This window comes from Eurosta solidaginis, chromosome 1 (genome assembly GCF_040869045.1).
Source record: "Eurosta solidaginis isolate ZX-2024a chromosome 1, ASM4086904v1, whole genome shotgun sequence".
Lineage (NCBI taxonomy): Eukaryota > Metazoa > Arthropoda > Insecta > Diptera > Tephritidae > Eurosta > Eurosta solidaginis.
The window spans coordinates 136,821,947-136,839,847 of record NC_090319.1 but is presented as its reverse complement, the minus strand read 5'-3'; the positions used below and the strand labels follow the sequence as shown (position 1 = coordinate 136,839,847).

Sequence of the window (17,901 nt, the reverse complement as noted above, 5' to 3'; positions counted from 1 at the left end):
TTCAAAATAGAAGATCCTATGAAAAGGTTTGAAGTATATGGTAATATCCGTAGTATCCACGTTTAATTTAAAAATAATTGTTTTTATATATATTTAATTTTAAAATACATTGTCTACCACAAATACTTTAAAGTATATTATATATATATATATATATGGACACGTAAATATTATTACTGATCAAAGCTTTCTTTCGAACTAATTAAATTTGTTCATCAAATTTTTATGTAATTTTTCTTTAAAAGTAACATAATGATGATCATTATTAGCGCAGAGCCGATATGTAAGCGCTTAGATATTATAGCATTTAAATGACCATCTCAACGCCTTGTGGATCTCGATTCAGCATAATGGAGTGTCGCATACTCAGAACTTTCTAAGCGCTTTGCCGAGCAAGTTAGTAGCAAGTCATCAAGCATATAGAATTTGCCATTTTGATATACCATTAGATCAAGTGGTAATTTAAGATGAGTCTCATCTCCGGCTTTATTAATACATACAAAATTCACTAAATTGATCACTTATATTTGTTGGTAGCGATGTAATGGACTTTTGTAAAAGGTCAAAAAGTAACGATTTGTATCCTCATCGGGAAATTGAAATATCGAGTTTTGATCATTGATTTCAACAAGTTCATCATTGTAGTCATCTTGGATAAAATGTGGTGCCAACATGTTTTAATTTTAAATATTGGACAGTAAGATAATCTGTTGGTAGAAGCTTTATACATATCTCCATTTTGGTTATCATCATCATGATGATGATCTTCAAAAATGTCTTAACATTCGGGGTGAGTGGAATATATAATTAGAATCTTCCAGATTCTTCCAGATCGCCATTATAGTATAAATTAAACTATATATTTTTTAAATTTTATTTATTATTTAAATTTTTATATTAATATTGATATTAAAAATTTATAAATTCACTGACACTGACATTTTCTTTTTTGAAATCATATTCTAAAATAAAGTAATTCAAAAAATAAAACATAAAAATAAAGTATTTTTAAATAAGGTAGATAACTCTACACTGACCAATGATGTAAGGTATGGGTCATTAAAACCTTTAGATCAACGTTTAACGAAAGCCAAAGTACCTTTAGCGCTTTTCACGCAAGATTCAATATGAAGTTTAAAATCAAGTTTTGGGTCCATTGTAACGCCTAAATCAATAAAATTAGTGACTTGCTTGATTACATAAATAAATATGTAAATGTAAGGCGCGATAACCTCCGAAGAGATCTAAGGCCGAGCTTCTCTTCCAATTTGCGTCGTGCTCCTCTTGATTTTCCCTACAAATTGGCCGGAGGGGACCTACATGTTTTATGCCGACTCCGAACGGCATCTGCAAGGCAGATGAGTTTTCACTGAGAGCTTTTCATGGCAGAAATACACCCGGAGCGCTTGCCAAACACTGCCGAGGGGCGACCCCGCTTAGAAAAATTTTCTTCTAATTGAAAAACCTTATTTCTAAAATTTTGATGTTGCTTTGCCCGGGAGTTGAACCCAGGGCATACGGTGTGATAGGCGGAGCACGCTACCATCACACCACGGTAGCCGCCAGCTTGATTACATAGTCGCCAATAATATAATCATGGGATTGGAAGGACTTCCTTGTAAAACACATAAACTTACATTTGGTAGGTTTAGTGACATGGCGATTACATTACACCAGTCACCAAGACTATTCAGATCAGCCTGAAGACATGCCCTATCCACGGGTGAGCGGATAGGCATTACAGGTTTGACATCATCAGCGTACATCAACGGCTTGCAGCTCTTCAAAACACTAGGAAGGTCATTAATGAACAACAGGAGCAAAACCGGACCAAGATGGCTGCCTTGAGGAACACCAGAAGTCACGTTTATGAACCGAGACCAACAATTATTATTTGTATTCTTTCCTTCACATAAGAAGAAACCCAAGATAGAAGCAAAGGAGGAAATCCTAACCGTCCAAGTTTGAATAAAAGTATAGAATGAGAAACTTTATCAAATGCCTTACTAAAATCAGTATAAATAACATCAACTTCACAATTAGTCTATAAAACTGTTGGATACAAAGGTTGTAACCTCGAGCAAGTTGGACACCGTTGATTTACCCTTGCAAAAGCCATGTTGTGAAAAGTCAATTAATGAAGATACTCTAAAAGCAATCTGTTTTGTGATAATCAATTCAAATAGCTTAGGAATAGTGTTGAGTTTGGCTATTCCCCTATAATTTATAACACATGTTCTGCTTCCATTTTTATGCAGTGGTATAATGAATGATTCTTTCCACTTCTTGGGGAATACCCCTTGCTTCAGGGACGCATTAAACAAACAGGCTAGAGGTCGATATAAGTATCGATCACAAGATTTCAGCACTACCGACGGAATTTGATCCGGGCCACTAGAGTAAGAAATTTTTAGTTTTTCCAGATGAGTTAAAACATGATCAGTACATATATATGGGAATGCTTGGGAATCCAGAGGAGACAATCTGAAAGGATAATCCGATGGCGGGTAATCATAGGTGTTTGAATAAGCAGATTCGAAGAAATCCACAAACATGTTAGCAATTTCGAAGCTATCGTTGGAAATCTGATCATTTAGCTTCATTGTAGAAGGAAACCTTTTTATCCTCCCTTTTGAATTAACAAAGCTGTAAAACGACTTAGGATTGACAAAAATTTGGCTTTTAATCCTACTGATATAGTTCCTATAACAAATTCTGTTCAATGTTTTATATTTGTGACGTAAAATTGAGTAGGCGGCATAGTCAGTCATTGATCCAGAAAGTTTGTAACGTTTGAATGAACGTGTCTTCTGATTTTTCAGGCGTTTCAATCCTTTAGTGCTCCGATCCGATGATGATATAGCAAAGGTTTCGGACGTAGGTATGCATTTTTTAAATATTCCGTATAGTACATTATTAAAATGGGATATACTCTCATCAATATCCCCATCGTGCTGAGGCCAATTTATTCTCGATACTTCGAGTATTACTTTAGACCAATTGGCTTTTCTAAACAGAAACCGGTGAGGGGTCTTTCGCACTACGTTGGAGGAACGCTCAGATAAATTATGAGATTCCATAAACATCGCTAGAGCAGGATGATACACATCTTCAGGCAGGGCAAGGGGATCGCATCGATTTACAAAACAATTTGAATCGTCTGAGAATATTAAATCCAAGCATTTACCGAATTTATTCTGAATGTTGTTAATTTGAAAAAGTCCAACATCTGCAAATTCGTTTAGGAAATCATAGTGGATAGCGCGAGAAGAAGTAGGGTCTAGCTTCCCGTCGATAAGACTCCATGACACACATGGCAGATTAAAATCGCCAAGTACAGTGACAGAATCACAGGCCCTGGCAGTGCTGCACACAGATTTCACTATTGAGGAATGATTCAAATATAAGGAAATGTCAGATTGTGGGGGAATGTAGTTGGCTATAAAATATTTGTAGGTTGAGGAAAGTTTGGAAAATGTAGTTCCTCCGCGGAAAGCCTAGTGTGAACGGCAATTACCACACCTCCACCAGCTCTGGCCAGTCGGTCTCTTCTAAACACTTGAAACGAACTCGATAAAGCTTCAGCATTAAAAACTGTTGGTTTTAGCCAAGTCTCAGTAAAAACGAGTAGATCATAAGAACTCTCATGACTCAGTAGAAAAATTTCCGTTAGTTCGGTATTCAACCCCCTAACGTTCTGATAAAATATACTAAGTGAGATATTATTTACGTTTGATAAGACATAATTTAAGTTTGTACCACTTCTGGAGTGTTGCCTGGCAAGTTTTTTGATGCATTTAAAGTAGCGCGGTCACGGTTCGACTTTCTAGTAAACAAATGCACCACAGAGTGTTTCGGCCAGAAAGTAGAATCGAGTACCCTATCAAAAAATTTGTCAGGAACTAAGATTCTGAAAGAAGAGATCTCTCTCCCAGACTTAAAATTAATCTTATAAACATTAATATTGCTGTTAAGTTCAACACCAAGCTTGGAGCATACGTAGTTAGATATATCAGCTTCCGTCAGCGATGCGTGGAGCCGTGATACAAAAATGGACCTACGGGTGGGAACAGCAGTCACCTCCCTAGGAGAACCAGGTTCTAAAGCAACCGATTCAGAAACAGGGGCTGTGATTAGGGCTGCGAGTGCGGTGGTTGTTACAGCAGTCGGATCCTTACCAGAATTGGGTTGAATAGCAGGAACATTAACAGCATCAGAATCATCAGCATTAACAGAATTAGTGCTGTTCCCAACAGCATTCGCTTTGTTTTTCGAAGCTGGAGTCTTGTTATTACTAGACATTGCAGTCGAATAATTAGCAGTATCAACAGCATTAGCAGTAGCAGCAGCATTGGCATTTGCTACAGTAGATTTAGATTTATTAACAATTACAGCTGGAGCCGCGAGCTGTTGTGCATAAGACATATTACTCTTTTCATTATCTGAGTTAGCAGTATATATATTTTAATATATCATAGAAGATTTTCTGAAAAAATCACTTTGATCGGAGCTATATAAAATATATATTCCATACAACCGATCGTTCAGATAAGGGGTTTTTTGCCATTTTTATTTTACTATTTGTCTCGTTATTGGCCGTTAGTATTTAGAAAAACTGAAATCTTTGGTTGAGCCCAAGGCCGGGTTTTCTTAAATAAAACACTTGGATGTGTATTTTATTTTGTTTTTATTTTTCAATATTTCGACTTCAGTCTGAAGTCATCCTCCGGACTGGAAATAACATAAAACATAATTATTAAAACCAAAAATGGCATCAGCAAACATTCATTACTTACATCTTAAGCTACGCTCATAGTGTACCTATACAAGTGTGTCAACTAAGCGATAAACGTCAAACTACAAACAGCCTCGCTCACCTGATGCAAATCTCAGGTCTTGAGTTGTATTTTTGGTACGTAAGGGTACTTCAAGCTGAGTTGCATTTTATAGTTTAATAAAACTTTGTAGTATTTGCAGATGAAATAGTTGCATATATTTCAGCGGAAATAAGAATACTAGAAGATTTGCAGCCTGCAACAATGCGGAAACATAAGGAAAGCAAAATTTATTTAAATTAAAGTCAAAATATAAAGCGCCACACGTGTAACATGGAAAAATTTCACTTCTGAGGCTGTTTACACAAAAGCATAAGGACAAAGTTATATAAACGCTTTGGTTACTTCAAAGTAAAGATAACGTACGGCGTTTCATTGTTTTTCGTATGTTGTTGTTAAAGCGTATGCATGCAACCAAAGCATTTAAGTAAATTTTTCTATACTTCGCCCGCCTTAATTTTTGTAGCTGTGGAAGTCTCCTGCAAATAAAATGGTGTTGTAAGTGCAAACAAATCAAACTCCTATATGACACTACTTTATTTTCTATGTATTTTTCTTGTATTTTCTCTTAAATTTTTTGTCGAGGGAGCCAATAAGGTTTCAGTACTGGTGTAAGTGTGTGAACTATATTTAAAAAAACTAACAAGCCAGTTTGTATTTCGATAGGGATTTTTTGACATTAGGCCGTTTTTTCTTTATTTTTTCTGACAAATGAAAACTTTGTTTTTAGTTTCAAAATTTTGTGCATAAAAACACAACTAAATTCAAAGTGTAAATTGTGTGTGCAAATGAGTTTTCAATAAGTGTACATTTTTCAGTTTTTCATAGTTAAGGAATTGACCTCCAGATTCTTGTGTTACACAAATATAGTGAACTTGGGTACAGAAATTCAAATTAAAAAGTTTTTCATAATAATTTGAAAAACTCTACGTTTTCTCTGCTTTTTACACTTAAAGGAGTAACCCTCCGTAATGAATTAAACATTTAATGGAAATCAATAGCTCTGAACTGAACACTTTTCGCCATGATATAAAATTAAAATGTTGTGGAACAGGAGCAACACTTTTGTGACTACATAAACCCTGTTTCAATCTTTTACGTCTCTGCACATAATCCTAATTGACCGTTTTCAACTGAAACAACAATGGCAACCCAGATTTTCCCGTTACGCTCACTTAAGTGAGTGCCTGTCAGAAAGAAGTCAACGCACTTGTACTTGTACACTATGGCTAGGCTTTGAAGACTAAAAAAGCTCTACAATAGTTATATGTAAAAAGCATACAATTGGTATTGGCCGAAAAAGTAAACAAACAAATAAACAGTAATCGTAAACAAAATTCATAAAAACAACCATACATAAGACAGCAAACAGGTGATCATCCCAACATGTCATAGTTGTTGCCTCGACGACAAACGTACATACATACATGTATGTAAATAATTCGATCAGCACTATTTTTTGTGCCTAAGTAACAGGTTGCGGTATGCATATGCATAATCGGCTGTGTCTGATTTGAAATTCATTTTCCTGTCATTAAGGGTGTCGAAAATATGTAGCATTTCTAATATAAATCGTTTGTTATAGTTTTTCTCTTTTTCTAAGATGATTACATTATCAAAGTCAGGGTAGTGTCCGGTATCCTTACAGTGGGATGATAACGCCGTTTTGTTGCCCGAAAAATTATTCCTTAATTTTATATTTGATTTGTGTGCAGATATCCTTGTCTTGAGTTTTTATTTTGTAGTACCCACATATACCTTCTGGCATACGTGGGACCCGTCGCCATTACAAGGAATCTTGTATACCACATCGGACTGATCCTGTATGGGTATCTTATCTTTCATGTTACTGAAAATATTCCGCAGAGTATTGCCATATGTAAAGGCCAGTGGCAATTCTTTTCATGTTTTGAGTTGAAGTTTATAAGCCTCCCAGATGCGGTTGGCTATCTGTACCAATTTATCTTCAGCTTGTTGTTCCTCTTAATTACTAGTGTATCTAGAAATGGTATCTGTCCATCTTCATCTATCTCTATCGTGAACTTTATAGATTTGTAATAGCTATTAAAAAGATTAAGCATCACGTCTGTGTGTTCTGTCTTGATTATAGCGAATATGTCATCCACATATTTCGTGAATAATCGTGGTTTGTTTATCAAGTCCGCCTCAAGCCTTGTTAACAGATCCTCCATTACAATGTCCGCTACGATAGGTGACGCAGGTGATCCCATCGGCATCCCTGAACGTTGCTCATATATTTTTTCATTGTACTTAAAGTACCTGTTATCATTATGCAGAACTTGACCACTGTCATGAAAAGTTCTTTGGTCATGGAGGTGTGTTCCTGAGCTCAGGCCAAGGGGGTCACTGCTGGCGGACAGTGAACGGCCTATTAATTAGGTTAGCTGCGAATATCAAATAAGCAGCCCTCGACCAAGAGCGGCTGGTGAGGAGGGTTTGGCCTAAAGCACGCTGAGAACCTCCAGTGGCAGGGCGAGTAGATGCCGCCCTGAATTAAGCATCCACAGCCTAGTACGGGGTTGCTTCGAGGGAATACCTACCCAAGATAGGGAGGCAACTATACGACGTGGGATACACACTCAGGAAGGTAAAGAGGTAAATTATTTGTAAATTTAAGGTGATTGTCACATTAAGACTGAGCCCAGTAAGGTCTTAATTAAGGTATACTGGAATCAACGACTCGGATATGTTTGTTAAGGGCTGGCGAATGTGGCATTCGGAAATCTCAGTACACGGCTTGACACACCGTCGAAATGACTTTCCGGTTAATGTCCCATTCGTCTCCGTCCCGTTAAAACCTTGGCAGGCCTTGGGGTACGTTCAAAGTCCGTCATCATTAAGTTGGTGGTGCAGGTTCGGTTGAGATCCTCCCGATTAATACTGATCTGGCTCTGAACGCAGTCTTAATGAGGGACTGCGTCAACCTTCACGTGGCCTCCCTGCCTTCGCATAGACAACCACGGGATCTATATAGGTAACTGCACACTCGGACCAAGATAGCGGCCTCAAGTGGGGACCCAATTAAATAAATGATGAGCAACAACAATACTAAAATAAAAAACCAAACACAGGAGAATGAAATGGCGTTCAATCCATTTGTAGGAAGGAAGCTAGCTCGCTCTCCAGGAGGGCGTGGCCCATCGGCTGGGGGCCTTAACATTTCGTCGCAAGTGGTAACGAAACCCAAAGGAGCGGAGGCCGAAAGCAAGCAAGGAGCGTTGTCGCCGGGTGCTACACCGAAGCTTTGCAAAAAGAACTCCGACAGCAAAGCTCAAACGGGCACACCATTATTAAGTGAGCTAATTAAGCAGGCGTCAGCTGCGTTAAATCAGCAAAACCCCCTGGAGAAAAAAAGATGACCAAGCTAGGCAAGGCGATTGAGGACTTGATGCAGTTCTTCATAGGGCGTAATAATATACACGCGGAAATCAAGCGCTTGGCCTCCGTAATAAAAGTGCTGTACATCGAGTCGGCCCTAGAGGTAAAGAATTTAGAACATAAATTGCATGCAAGCGAATGCGCGAAGGATAGAAGTCCATCATCCCCAGGAAACCGACCGAGGAATAATTCGTACTCGACCAAGGAGAACAACGTGGTAAAACCCACTACTACTCTAAAAGATGTCTTACCAGGGCACGTGGGTGGTCACAAACGACGGCAAGAAACGCAAGAGAAGACGGAGCGGAAAGAGGAAACTGCAGCCCAAAAGACGGGAGAGTGGCAGTTAGCCAAAAAGAAGAGCAAGAAAAAATCACTTAAGGCTAGGCCGGATGCAATCATCATTTCCAAGGCGGGGGATGCGACGTACGCCGACATATTGCGTAAAGTGAGAAGATGCGACGAATTAAAATCCCTGGGTGATGACGTCAAAACGATTAGAAGAGCGGCGAAAGGGGAGCTGTTACTAGAGCTGAAAAAATCGCAAGATGGGAAAACAAGCGCGTACCAAGCAGAATTTGAAGCGGTACTAAAGGACTCGGCTAAAGTTATAACAAAGTCCCAAATGGTCACGCTACAGTGCAGAGATCTCGACGAGATTACTACGCCCGAGGAGATTTGCAACGCCCTCCACCAGCAATGCAACATCAAACTTCCAGATGTGGCTGCCATAAAAAGCATACGCACAGGGTACAGTGGCACGAAGTCGGCACTTATAAGCCTTACAGCGGATGCTGCCAAGGCGGTTCTTAATACGCAAAGAATCCGGGTAGGATGGGTTTCCTGCCGAATTAGAGAGCTCAAGCAAGAAAAACGCTGTTATAGGTGCTGGGGCTACGGGCATATAGCTCAGAAATGTAAGGAGACTGAAAATAGGTCTAGCCTATGCAGGAAATGCGGCCAGGAAGGTCATAAGGCTGCAAGTTGCGAAAATGCACCGAAATGCGCGCTATGTGGGGGACAACATTCAACAGGCAGTTTTAAATGCCCACAACGAGAGGGCAGCAAAATGACTGTCTCATGAGGGTATTGCAGCTCAATTTAAACCATTGCGAGGCAGCCCAAGAGCTATTATCCCAAACAGTCTATGAAGGAGGATATGACATAGTGGTACTCTCTGAACAATACAAAAATCGCCAGGAGCAGGGTTGGCTCTGAGATTCAGCAGGGAAAGCCTCAATTTGGGCACCAGGGAAATTTCTCCCACAGGAAATTATGACGCCAACGGTAGCAGGATTCACGTGGGCAAAAATCAACGGTATATACGTCTTCAGTTGCTATGCCCCTCCGAGCATGACCATCGCCGAGTTCGAAGACATGATATACGGGATCACCATTGAAGCACGAGGTAAACACCCGCTTTTAGTGTGTGGAGACTTCAATGCATGGTCATCTGTGTGGGGAAGTAGACGAACCAACGAAAGAGGGAGAGTTCTCCTCGAAAGTCTTACTTCTTTGAGGCTAGAACTCCTAAATGAACCAGGGATATATACCTTCGATACAGGTACCAGACGATCCATTATAGATCTCACCTTCGCTAGCAGCGAAATAGCAAGACGAGCAAAATGGTCCATAAGCAACGTCTACACACACAGCGACCATAAAGCTATTAGCGTAGGGCTGCTCGAAACTCCACGAACGGTAGCAGCAAGACATCGACAAAGTAGGAAATGGAAACAGCACCTTTTCGACCCACAAATATTTGGCATTATCTGGAAGGACGCCATAGTACGATTCTCGCATGCGGAAGACCAGTCGGTTCAAATCACTAAGTTGCTATGTATGGCATGTGATGCTGCCATGCCCAGAAGTCGCGGAAAAGCACAGCGCACTCCGGTATATTGGTGGAATGACGAAATTGCGGAAGAGCGTAGAAAATGCCACAAAGCACTAAGAATAGCGCAGAGGGCACGCTCATCACCACGATATGCAGAGCTACACAGCACCTATGTCGCACAAAGAAAGGCACTTAAAAATGCCATAAAAAAGAGCAAGAAGTTATGCTTTAGGGAACTGCTGGATAATGTCGACCTAGATCCTTGGGGATCAGCCTACAGAACTGTGATGGCCAAAGTTAAAGGACCGATATCACAGCAACCTACGTGCCCGATACTGATGAATATTATTGTTGAAACACTTTTCCCGGCGCAAGATCGCTGGACTTATCCAAGCGAGGATCTAGAAAGTACGGAAATTCCGCAAATTACAGAGCAAGAGGTGCTGGACGCTGCAAAAAGAGTTGCTGATAACAAATCCCCAGGACCCGACGAAGTACCAAACATAGCCCTTAAAGCCGCGATTACAACTAGGGCTACATTTTTTACTGATCTTTTTAATGCCTGTATGCAAGAAGGCGTGTTCCCTCGCTCGTGGAAACGACAAAGACTTGTCCTATTGCTGAAACGTGGTAAACAGCCGGACCAACCATCCTCATATAGGCCACTTTGTATGCTGGATTCCCTAGGGAAGATTTTCGAGCGTATAATTAGTGAGCGCCTACAGCTGACTCTAGAAAGACCAGGTGGCTTATCGAATAGTCAATATGGATTTCGCAAATCAAGATCCACCGTAGATGCAATACAAACAGTCGTCAATATAGCTAGAGAAGCTATCTCTGGAGGCCAAAATAAAAGGAAGTTCTGTGCACTGATTATGTTGGACATCAAGAATGCTTTTAACACTGCGAACTGGATGCAGATAATGGCAGCGCTGCAAAGCTTCGGCACTCCAGCTTACTTACGCAGAATTATAGGTAGCTATCTTAAAGACAGAGTACTTCTTTTTGACACGGATCAAGGAGCAAAAGAGTACAAAATCACAGGAGGCGTCCCACAGGGATCTGTTCTCGGTCCAACGCTTTGGAATGTAATGTATGACGGGGTGCTAAAGATTGATCTACCAGAAAACACTCAAATTGTGGGATATGTTGATGATATTGCAGTGGTAGTAGTGGCCAAGAAACTGGACCTGCTTCAAGCATTATGTAATGACGCCGTAGCAAGAATAAAGGAATGGCTGACCAATACAGGACTGGAGTTGGCTAGCCAAAAGACGGAAGTGGTATTAGTAAGCTCCAAACGGTCGGCGAACGAGTTAGTCTTAACTGTCGGGGATCATCAAATCACCTCAAAGGATTCCTTAAAATACTTAGGAGTGCACATTGACTCTAAGTTAACTTTCAAAGAGCACTTCAGAGCGGTGGGGGAGAAAATTACCAAAGTTAATGGATCACTTATGCGAATAATGCCTAATATTGGTGGTCCGAGCGAAGCTATACGTCAGCTATTGTCCACAGTAACCAGCTCAATAATACTATACGCAGCACCAGTGTGGTATGGATCTAAACAGACCCATCAAAAATATATATTAGCAGCGTACCGACTTGCTTCTTTAAGAATAGCAAGTGCTTATCGGACGGTGTCCGACGACGCGATCCTGGTTCTAACCCGGAAAATCCCAGTGGACTTACTGGCAAGCGAAATGGCCGATCTGTATAACACTAATATCGAGCGACCATCTGAAGAAGACAAGAAAAGAGCAAGGACACAAACAATAGCTAAGTGGCAAGAACGGTGGGAGGCCTCGAGTAAAGGGCGTTGGACTTTCACACTAGTTTGGAACGTAGCTCAATGGAATGAGCGGAAGCACGGCGAACTGAACTACCATCTCACGCAGATAATGAGTGGACATGGCGGTTAGATCCTCATTGCCCAATGTGTACCACAGAGTTAGAAAACGCAGAACACGTCATGTTCTACTGCCCCCGTTTCCACGAAGAAAGACTCACCTTGCATGGAGTCTTTGGGGAGGAACCTACCACGAGAAATTTAGTTTCACATATGTGCAGCAGGAAAGAATGCTGGACTGCAGTGAGCAAAATGGCATTTATAGTAATGACACGCCTGATGGATGCTGAGAGGGAGCGCAGAGAAATGCGCATGCGAAGCAGTGGCGATTAAATGGACACTCAGAGCAAATAGCGGGAACCTGGACGCAGGGACAACAGTAGGCTCTTAAAAAAAGAGAAATATGGAACGCCACCCTGAAGTAATGCGAAAGTGGTGCCGGGGTGGGCGACGGTTCCAGAACGGGGCTGTTTTTTAGTCTACGGACACACGGTTGCTGCGACGGCAGCAATTATGGTGCATTAGGGATTTTTCAGCCTCCCCGCAAAAAAAAAAAAAAAAAAGTGTGTTCCTTAATCTTGTTCCACTTAGACTCTATAATATCGAGAGCCAAATCTACGGGGATACTCGGGAATAACGAAACACCATCAAACGACACTAAACTCTCATCGTCATAAACATATGTATCTTTTATTTTATTCTTGAATTCTATCGCGTCTTTAACATTATACTTCGATGATATAGTAATTTTTTTAAAATTTCGACATTAAATTGACATAAATTGTAGGACGGAGAATTGACAGAAGAACAAATGGGCGCGAGAGGAATGCCGCTCTTGTGGATTTTGGGCAGACCATATATACGGGGAGCATTGGACGTTTTACATTTGAGACGAAATTTTTCTTTTAAGTCAATAACTTTATTGTTGTACATTTTCTCTACTATCTCATTATTCTTTTCTTGCAGTCTATTAGTGGGGTCTCGCTTCAACACATTGTAAGTAGTTATATCATTAACTATACTCTGCATCTTTTGGTCGTACTCTGATTTGTCCATTAGTACTAGAGCGCTGCATGAATGCATTCAAACGCCCTTATGAGTGGACTATATATTTTTCTTGAAGTGAAGTACAAGTTTTCGCTTTCGTTTGAATGCTATCATGTACGAACTCACACCGAATGGAATAACGTTCATGCAGTGTAGCATTTGTCTGAGATGCGAGTGCGTTTCAGACAATGTATTCGAACTGTATGATCAGTTGTATACAACCTCTACACGAGTATTGCAGTGAAAACAGTTGTATACAACTGAACAGTTGTAGCAAATGTTTGAAAATCCTAATTTGAATGTAGGCAGAAAGACGTTGCAGTAGTAACTACATTCTTTTTACATTCCAATTAGCAAACAGTAAAAAACGAATAAAACATGTATGTCAAGGCACTTTTTAATAACATAAAGGTGTGAACGTAACAAACTTAAATTATTCATTTAGTGTATAAACATAAACCATAAATTCAATTGGTATAGAACACCAAGCATATCATTACAAAACTTTTTGCTGCGTTTAAGGGCTTAGTGCAAATGAGATACATATGTACATATAAACAATAACTTCATATATAAAAGTAAAAACCAAGCACTATTTTAATCTGACCGACTGTTAATAACATTGGAGTGAAGAAACATTATCTTGTTGAAATGAGTTGGTCTGGAGCCAATAACACTCCTTTTTTTGGAGAGTAAGTTTTTAGCTGAAGAGAACGGAGCGCTACTTGCAGGAGTAGCCAGTACCTGAAAACTTACTTTAAATATAAGTGGGAATTGGGCCTTGTGCTCATCCCACCACTGTAAAACGTTGAAACCATCGTAATATGACACGTTTATATTTTCGTATCGTTGGAGTTCATTCAATATATTGTCTTCAGGCTGCGTCATTATGTGTGGAGCTTGAAGGAAAGCTTGTAGAAGTTCGGCTTCGCGCGATGTGCATGCTGGGTTTAAAGAATCGTTTTGATTTTCACTATTATTTATGTGCATTTCCATCAATTTTTTTATTTCATTTTTAATTAATTCTTTTTCATTTACTGAAAATCGTATGAGCTTATTAGCTTGTGGATAAAGGAATAAGGCAATTTTGTGGTATATTGATAAATTACTTTCCACCACCATTTCTAATTTAATGAGCAGTTCTTCCTTAAAACCTTTAATTATTTCCAAATCCCTCTCATTCTGTGAACATGCATTTTTCAAATGCAAGAGGTGAACTGTAGTCAAATGAAGTGTTACATAAGACGATCCTTCCAACTTTTCTGAAGTTTCTGTGAAAATTTTAAGTATGATTGCTAGTTCATTCACAATACTCAAATTTATATTACTAATTAAATTAATCTTATTTTTTTCTGTCAAAATATTGGTAAATTCTATCCAGTTATTTGCTACCGAATCCAGTAAATAGTACATTGTGTTCCAGCGTGTGGGAGAAAAGCTCTTCAAAGAGGTATTCAGGATAGAATCACAACCACTTTTTTTGAAATACTTCACTAGTCTGGTGCATTTACTACATATTTCTGATACTTGCGGCTGCTCATTAATTGATTTCTCAATAGTATTGTGCAACAAATGGTTGAAACAATTTATGTGATTATTTTGTCGAAACGCTGCTAACAAATTTGGTCCCCTGTCTGTAACAACAATGACACGCTAGTTCAGTTCGCAATCAAAAATGTTCAGCAATTCGCTTATTTTATTTCTTATGTTCACATCTGGAAATTACATTTCTTACAGTCTCTTCTGTGTAACTTTCTACTAGAATATTGTATTTACAAAAAAAAAAAATACTTACATGTGCAAGGTTCACCCTTCATCGATTTTATGCCTAGCAGCTTATTTTGTAATCGTCCTTCTCTTACGTAGTGCATCGTTAAGAAAACAAATGAAGTGTGATAGTAGTCATCTGTCCAAATGTCTGACGTGAAACCATATCCAATATCTGTTATATTTTTTATTTCCGCCTTAAGGTTTTCAAACTGTATTTTATACAAACGAGTGATATTTCTCGAAATCGTCGTCGGATGAGGTAGTAACGTTTCCAAATTAACATTTGCACCAAATTTCGCACCTACCTCTATTAAAAACTCCGCAAAATTTTTTAAACCGACGTCCTCAACTATTCCGAAAGGTCGGCAATTTTGCACACTCCATTCGGTAACTTTCTCTGTACACTTTTTTTTTTGTTTCCACATCAGTTTCAATTTTCTCTTCCGGAGTCGAACCACACTTTTTTGAACTTATATAGCATTTGTGCTTTACTAAATTTGAGGTGCTATTATTTTTAAAAGTAAATATTGAATAACAGTTTCGACATGCTACGAGACTGTCTATTTCCCCACCCGTATCATTCATTATTTTCCCGAAATTTTCCCAAACCTTGCTTCGCCCTCTTTTGTCACTTATTTTATAGCATCCACTCAAAATCTTTTGCTTAAGTGTATTTCGATCGAATTGGTTGTTGATTTCCATTTCATTCTGTAAGATATTTCATCAAAATATAACCGTTTAGTAAGAAAAATTGGCTATATTTTGTAACATAAATTTAACTTACCATTTCTATACGGGCTTAACAAGTTATACTTGAGCAAACAAACAAGCAAAACAAAAAGTACTAGTGTACACGTGGTAAACGAGTTGGCACACGAGTTCTTACACAACAGTACAAACACGAGTAAAACTGAGCGAATGGAATTGGTTGCGCCTGACAATGAGTTCGAGTAGTATTGTATTGACACAACTCATTCTCAAATGTGCATTCATAGTACAGTGGTGGAAAACTAAAAGTACAAATGTATACACTTGTACGATTCCATTTATGCAGCGCTCTAATTAATACCGTCAAATTACCCTTGTCTGCATTTAATACTAAAAGTTGCTTATGTTCTTTCAAAAATTGTTTAGTAGAACAAAGTCTCTCTCGTGTAAACTTGTCCCTTACCGAAGTTTTCTTTTTGCTCATGTAATTTCTTATAAGTGTCGTCAAGTTGTTCCGCTCAATCTCTTGTGTATCTTTGTCTTTAATTGTTTGGATGTAATTTTCCCCATCCGCTATCATTTTAAATAGTGGAACCTGTTTGTTATTTGTTGGTAATGCGCATAGAAGCCACTGAACGTTTGTCGGTATTTGTAAATTTGTCGTGTTACAAATAAATTCAGGTATCACCCTAATATTCAAAAATTGTTGGTGTTTTTTTTTTTTTTATTTTGGTTTTTCGTTTTTTCGTCAGAATCTCTTCACTTTCAAAGAAAGCGTTGAAGTCGTCTTGGTTCATGTATTGTTTTATTTGGCGAAAAGGCGTCCACATATAGAACTATGGCCCACTCCCTTTTAAAATAATCATCAACACCTTTCATTTGATTCCCATATCGTAAAAACACATTCTACAGTCACCCCTGTTCCGCTTTTATGGCGATATCTCGAAAAGGCGTCGACCTATAGAACTAAGGCCCACTAGTTTTTAAAATACTCATTAACGCCTTTCATTTGATTCCCATATCGCAAAAACACATTCTAGAGTCACCCCTGGTCCACCTTTATGGCGAAATCTCGAAAAGGCGTACACCTATAGAACTAAGGCCCACTCCCTTTTAAAATACTCATTAACACCTTTCATTTGGTTCTCATATCGTAAAAACACATTCTAGAGTCACTCCTGGTCCACCTTTATGGCGATATCCCGAAATGGCGACCACCTGTAGAACTATGGCCCACTCCCGTTTAAAATACTCTTTAATACCTTCCATTTGATACCCATGCCATACAAACACATTCCAGGGTTACCCTAAGTTCATTTTCCTACATCGTGATTTTCCCTTATTTTGTCTCCAACGCTCTCAGCTCAGTATGTAATGTTCGGTTACACCCGAACTTAGCCTTCTTTACTTGTTAAATATATAAATTTTTATTTTTCACACTTCACTATAATATTAAAACGAAATGCAGATATTCGTTGCTTTTGAAATTCGGCTTAAAAATTGCCCATGGAACAACTAAATGCTCTTCTGAATTAAAAAAATGTCGTAGTACCTCTAAACCGCGGGTCCCCTCAGAAACCCGGGAGGGGGGTTTAATCCCTCCAGTGTGACCTGTGATTTGTATATATAAAGATATACGTACTCACCGTACAGGTATCTGAGGTCTCGAAGATAATTTTTTTTTAGATATTTTTTTAATAATTTAGAAAAAATGTAAACAATGTGACATCAGGACGGACAAGCGACAGCTGTTTCGATTATACCTCGTAAATCTCTTCAAAGCCTTTTCTCCCGTGCGGGAGTGGGAGTCGAACCCGCACTCCTACGATATGTGAAATGGTTACAAACGCATTCAGCTACGTCATGCCTTAGTTGTTGTAAACGATACGGGCAATCCCCGGTTAACTCATTATAAGTAGACAACATTTGGTTAATTCTTTGTAGTTCTATAAACAGAACAAAAACAGCAACAATTACAAGTTTCTCTGAAAACCGCCTTACAAACATGCATAACTTCAACACATAACTACATACGAATTATGTGATGTGTAGAAGATAATATATGCGAAAGAAGCCAATTGGGAAAAACTTTGCAACAACTAAGGCATGACGTAGCTGAATGCGTTTTGTAACCATTTCAACTATCATAGGAGTGTGGGTTCGACTCCCACTCCCGGGAGAAAAGGCTTTGAAGAGATTTACAAGGTATAATCGAAACAGCTGTCGCCTTGTCCGTCCTGATGTCACTTTGTTTAAATTTTTCCCAAATTATTAAATAAATTATAATATTAAAAATTGCTTGAAATAAATGTTTTCACACATTTAAAGCGATACGGGCAATCCCCGGTTAACTCATTATAAGTAGACAACATTTGGTTAATTCGTTGTAGTTCTATAAATAGAACAAAAACAGCAACAATCCCAAGTTTCTCTGAAAACCGCCTTACAAACATGCA

General features: G+C 38.9%; 1 protein-coding gene across 4 annotated transcripts in view; it reads left to right on the top strand.

Annotated features, from left to right (window-relative positions):
- Window positions 1–17,901, top strand: part of LOC137236834 (transcription initiation factor TFIID subunit 12-like) — a 173,960-nt gene that overhangs the window by 31,823 nt on the left and 124,236 nt on the right. Inside the window, exon 1 of one of the 4 annotated variants that reach the window (XR_010948661.1) lies at window positions 268–790. The exons of the other annotated variants lie outside the window; for them this stretch is intronic. The gene's annotated coding sequence lies outside the window, so the exon portion shown is untranslated. Of the gene's footprint in view, window positions 1–267; window positions 791–17,901 lie in introns of those variants that run through there. 4 annotated transcript variants of the gene reach the window in all.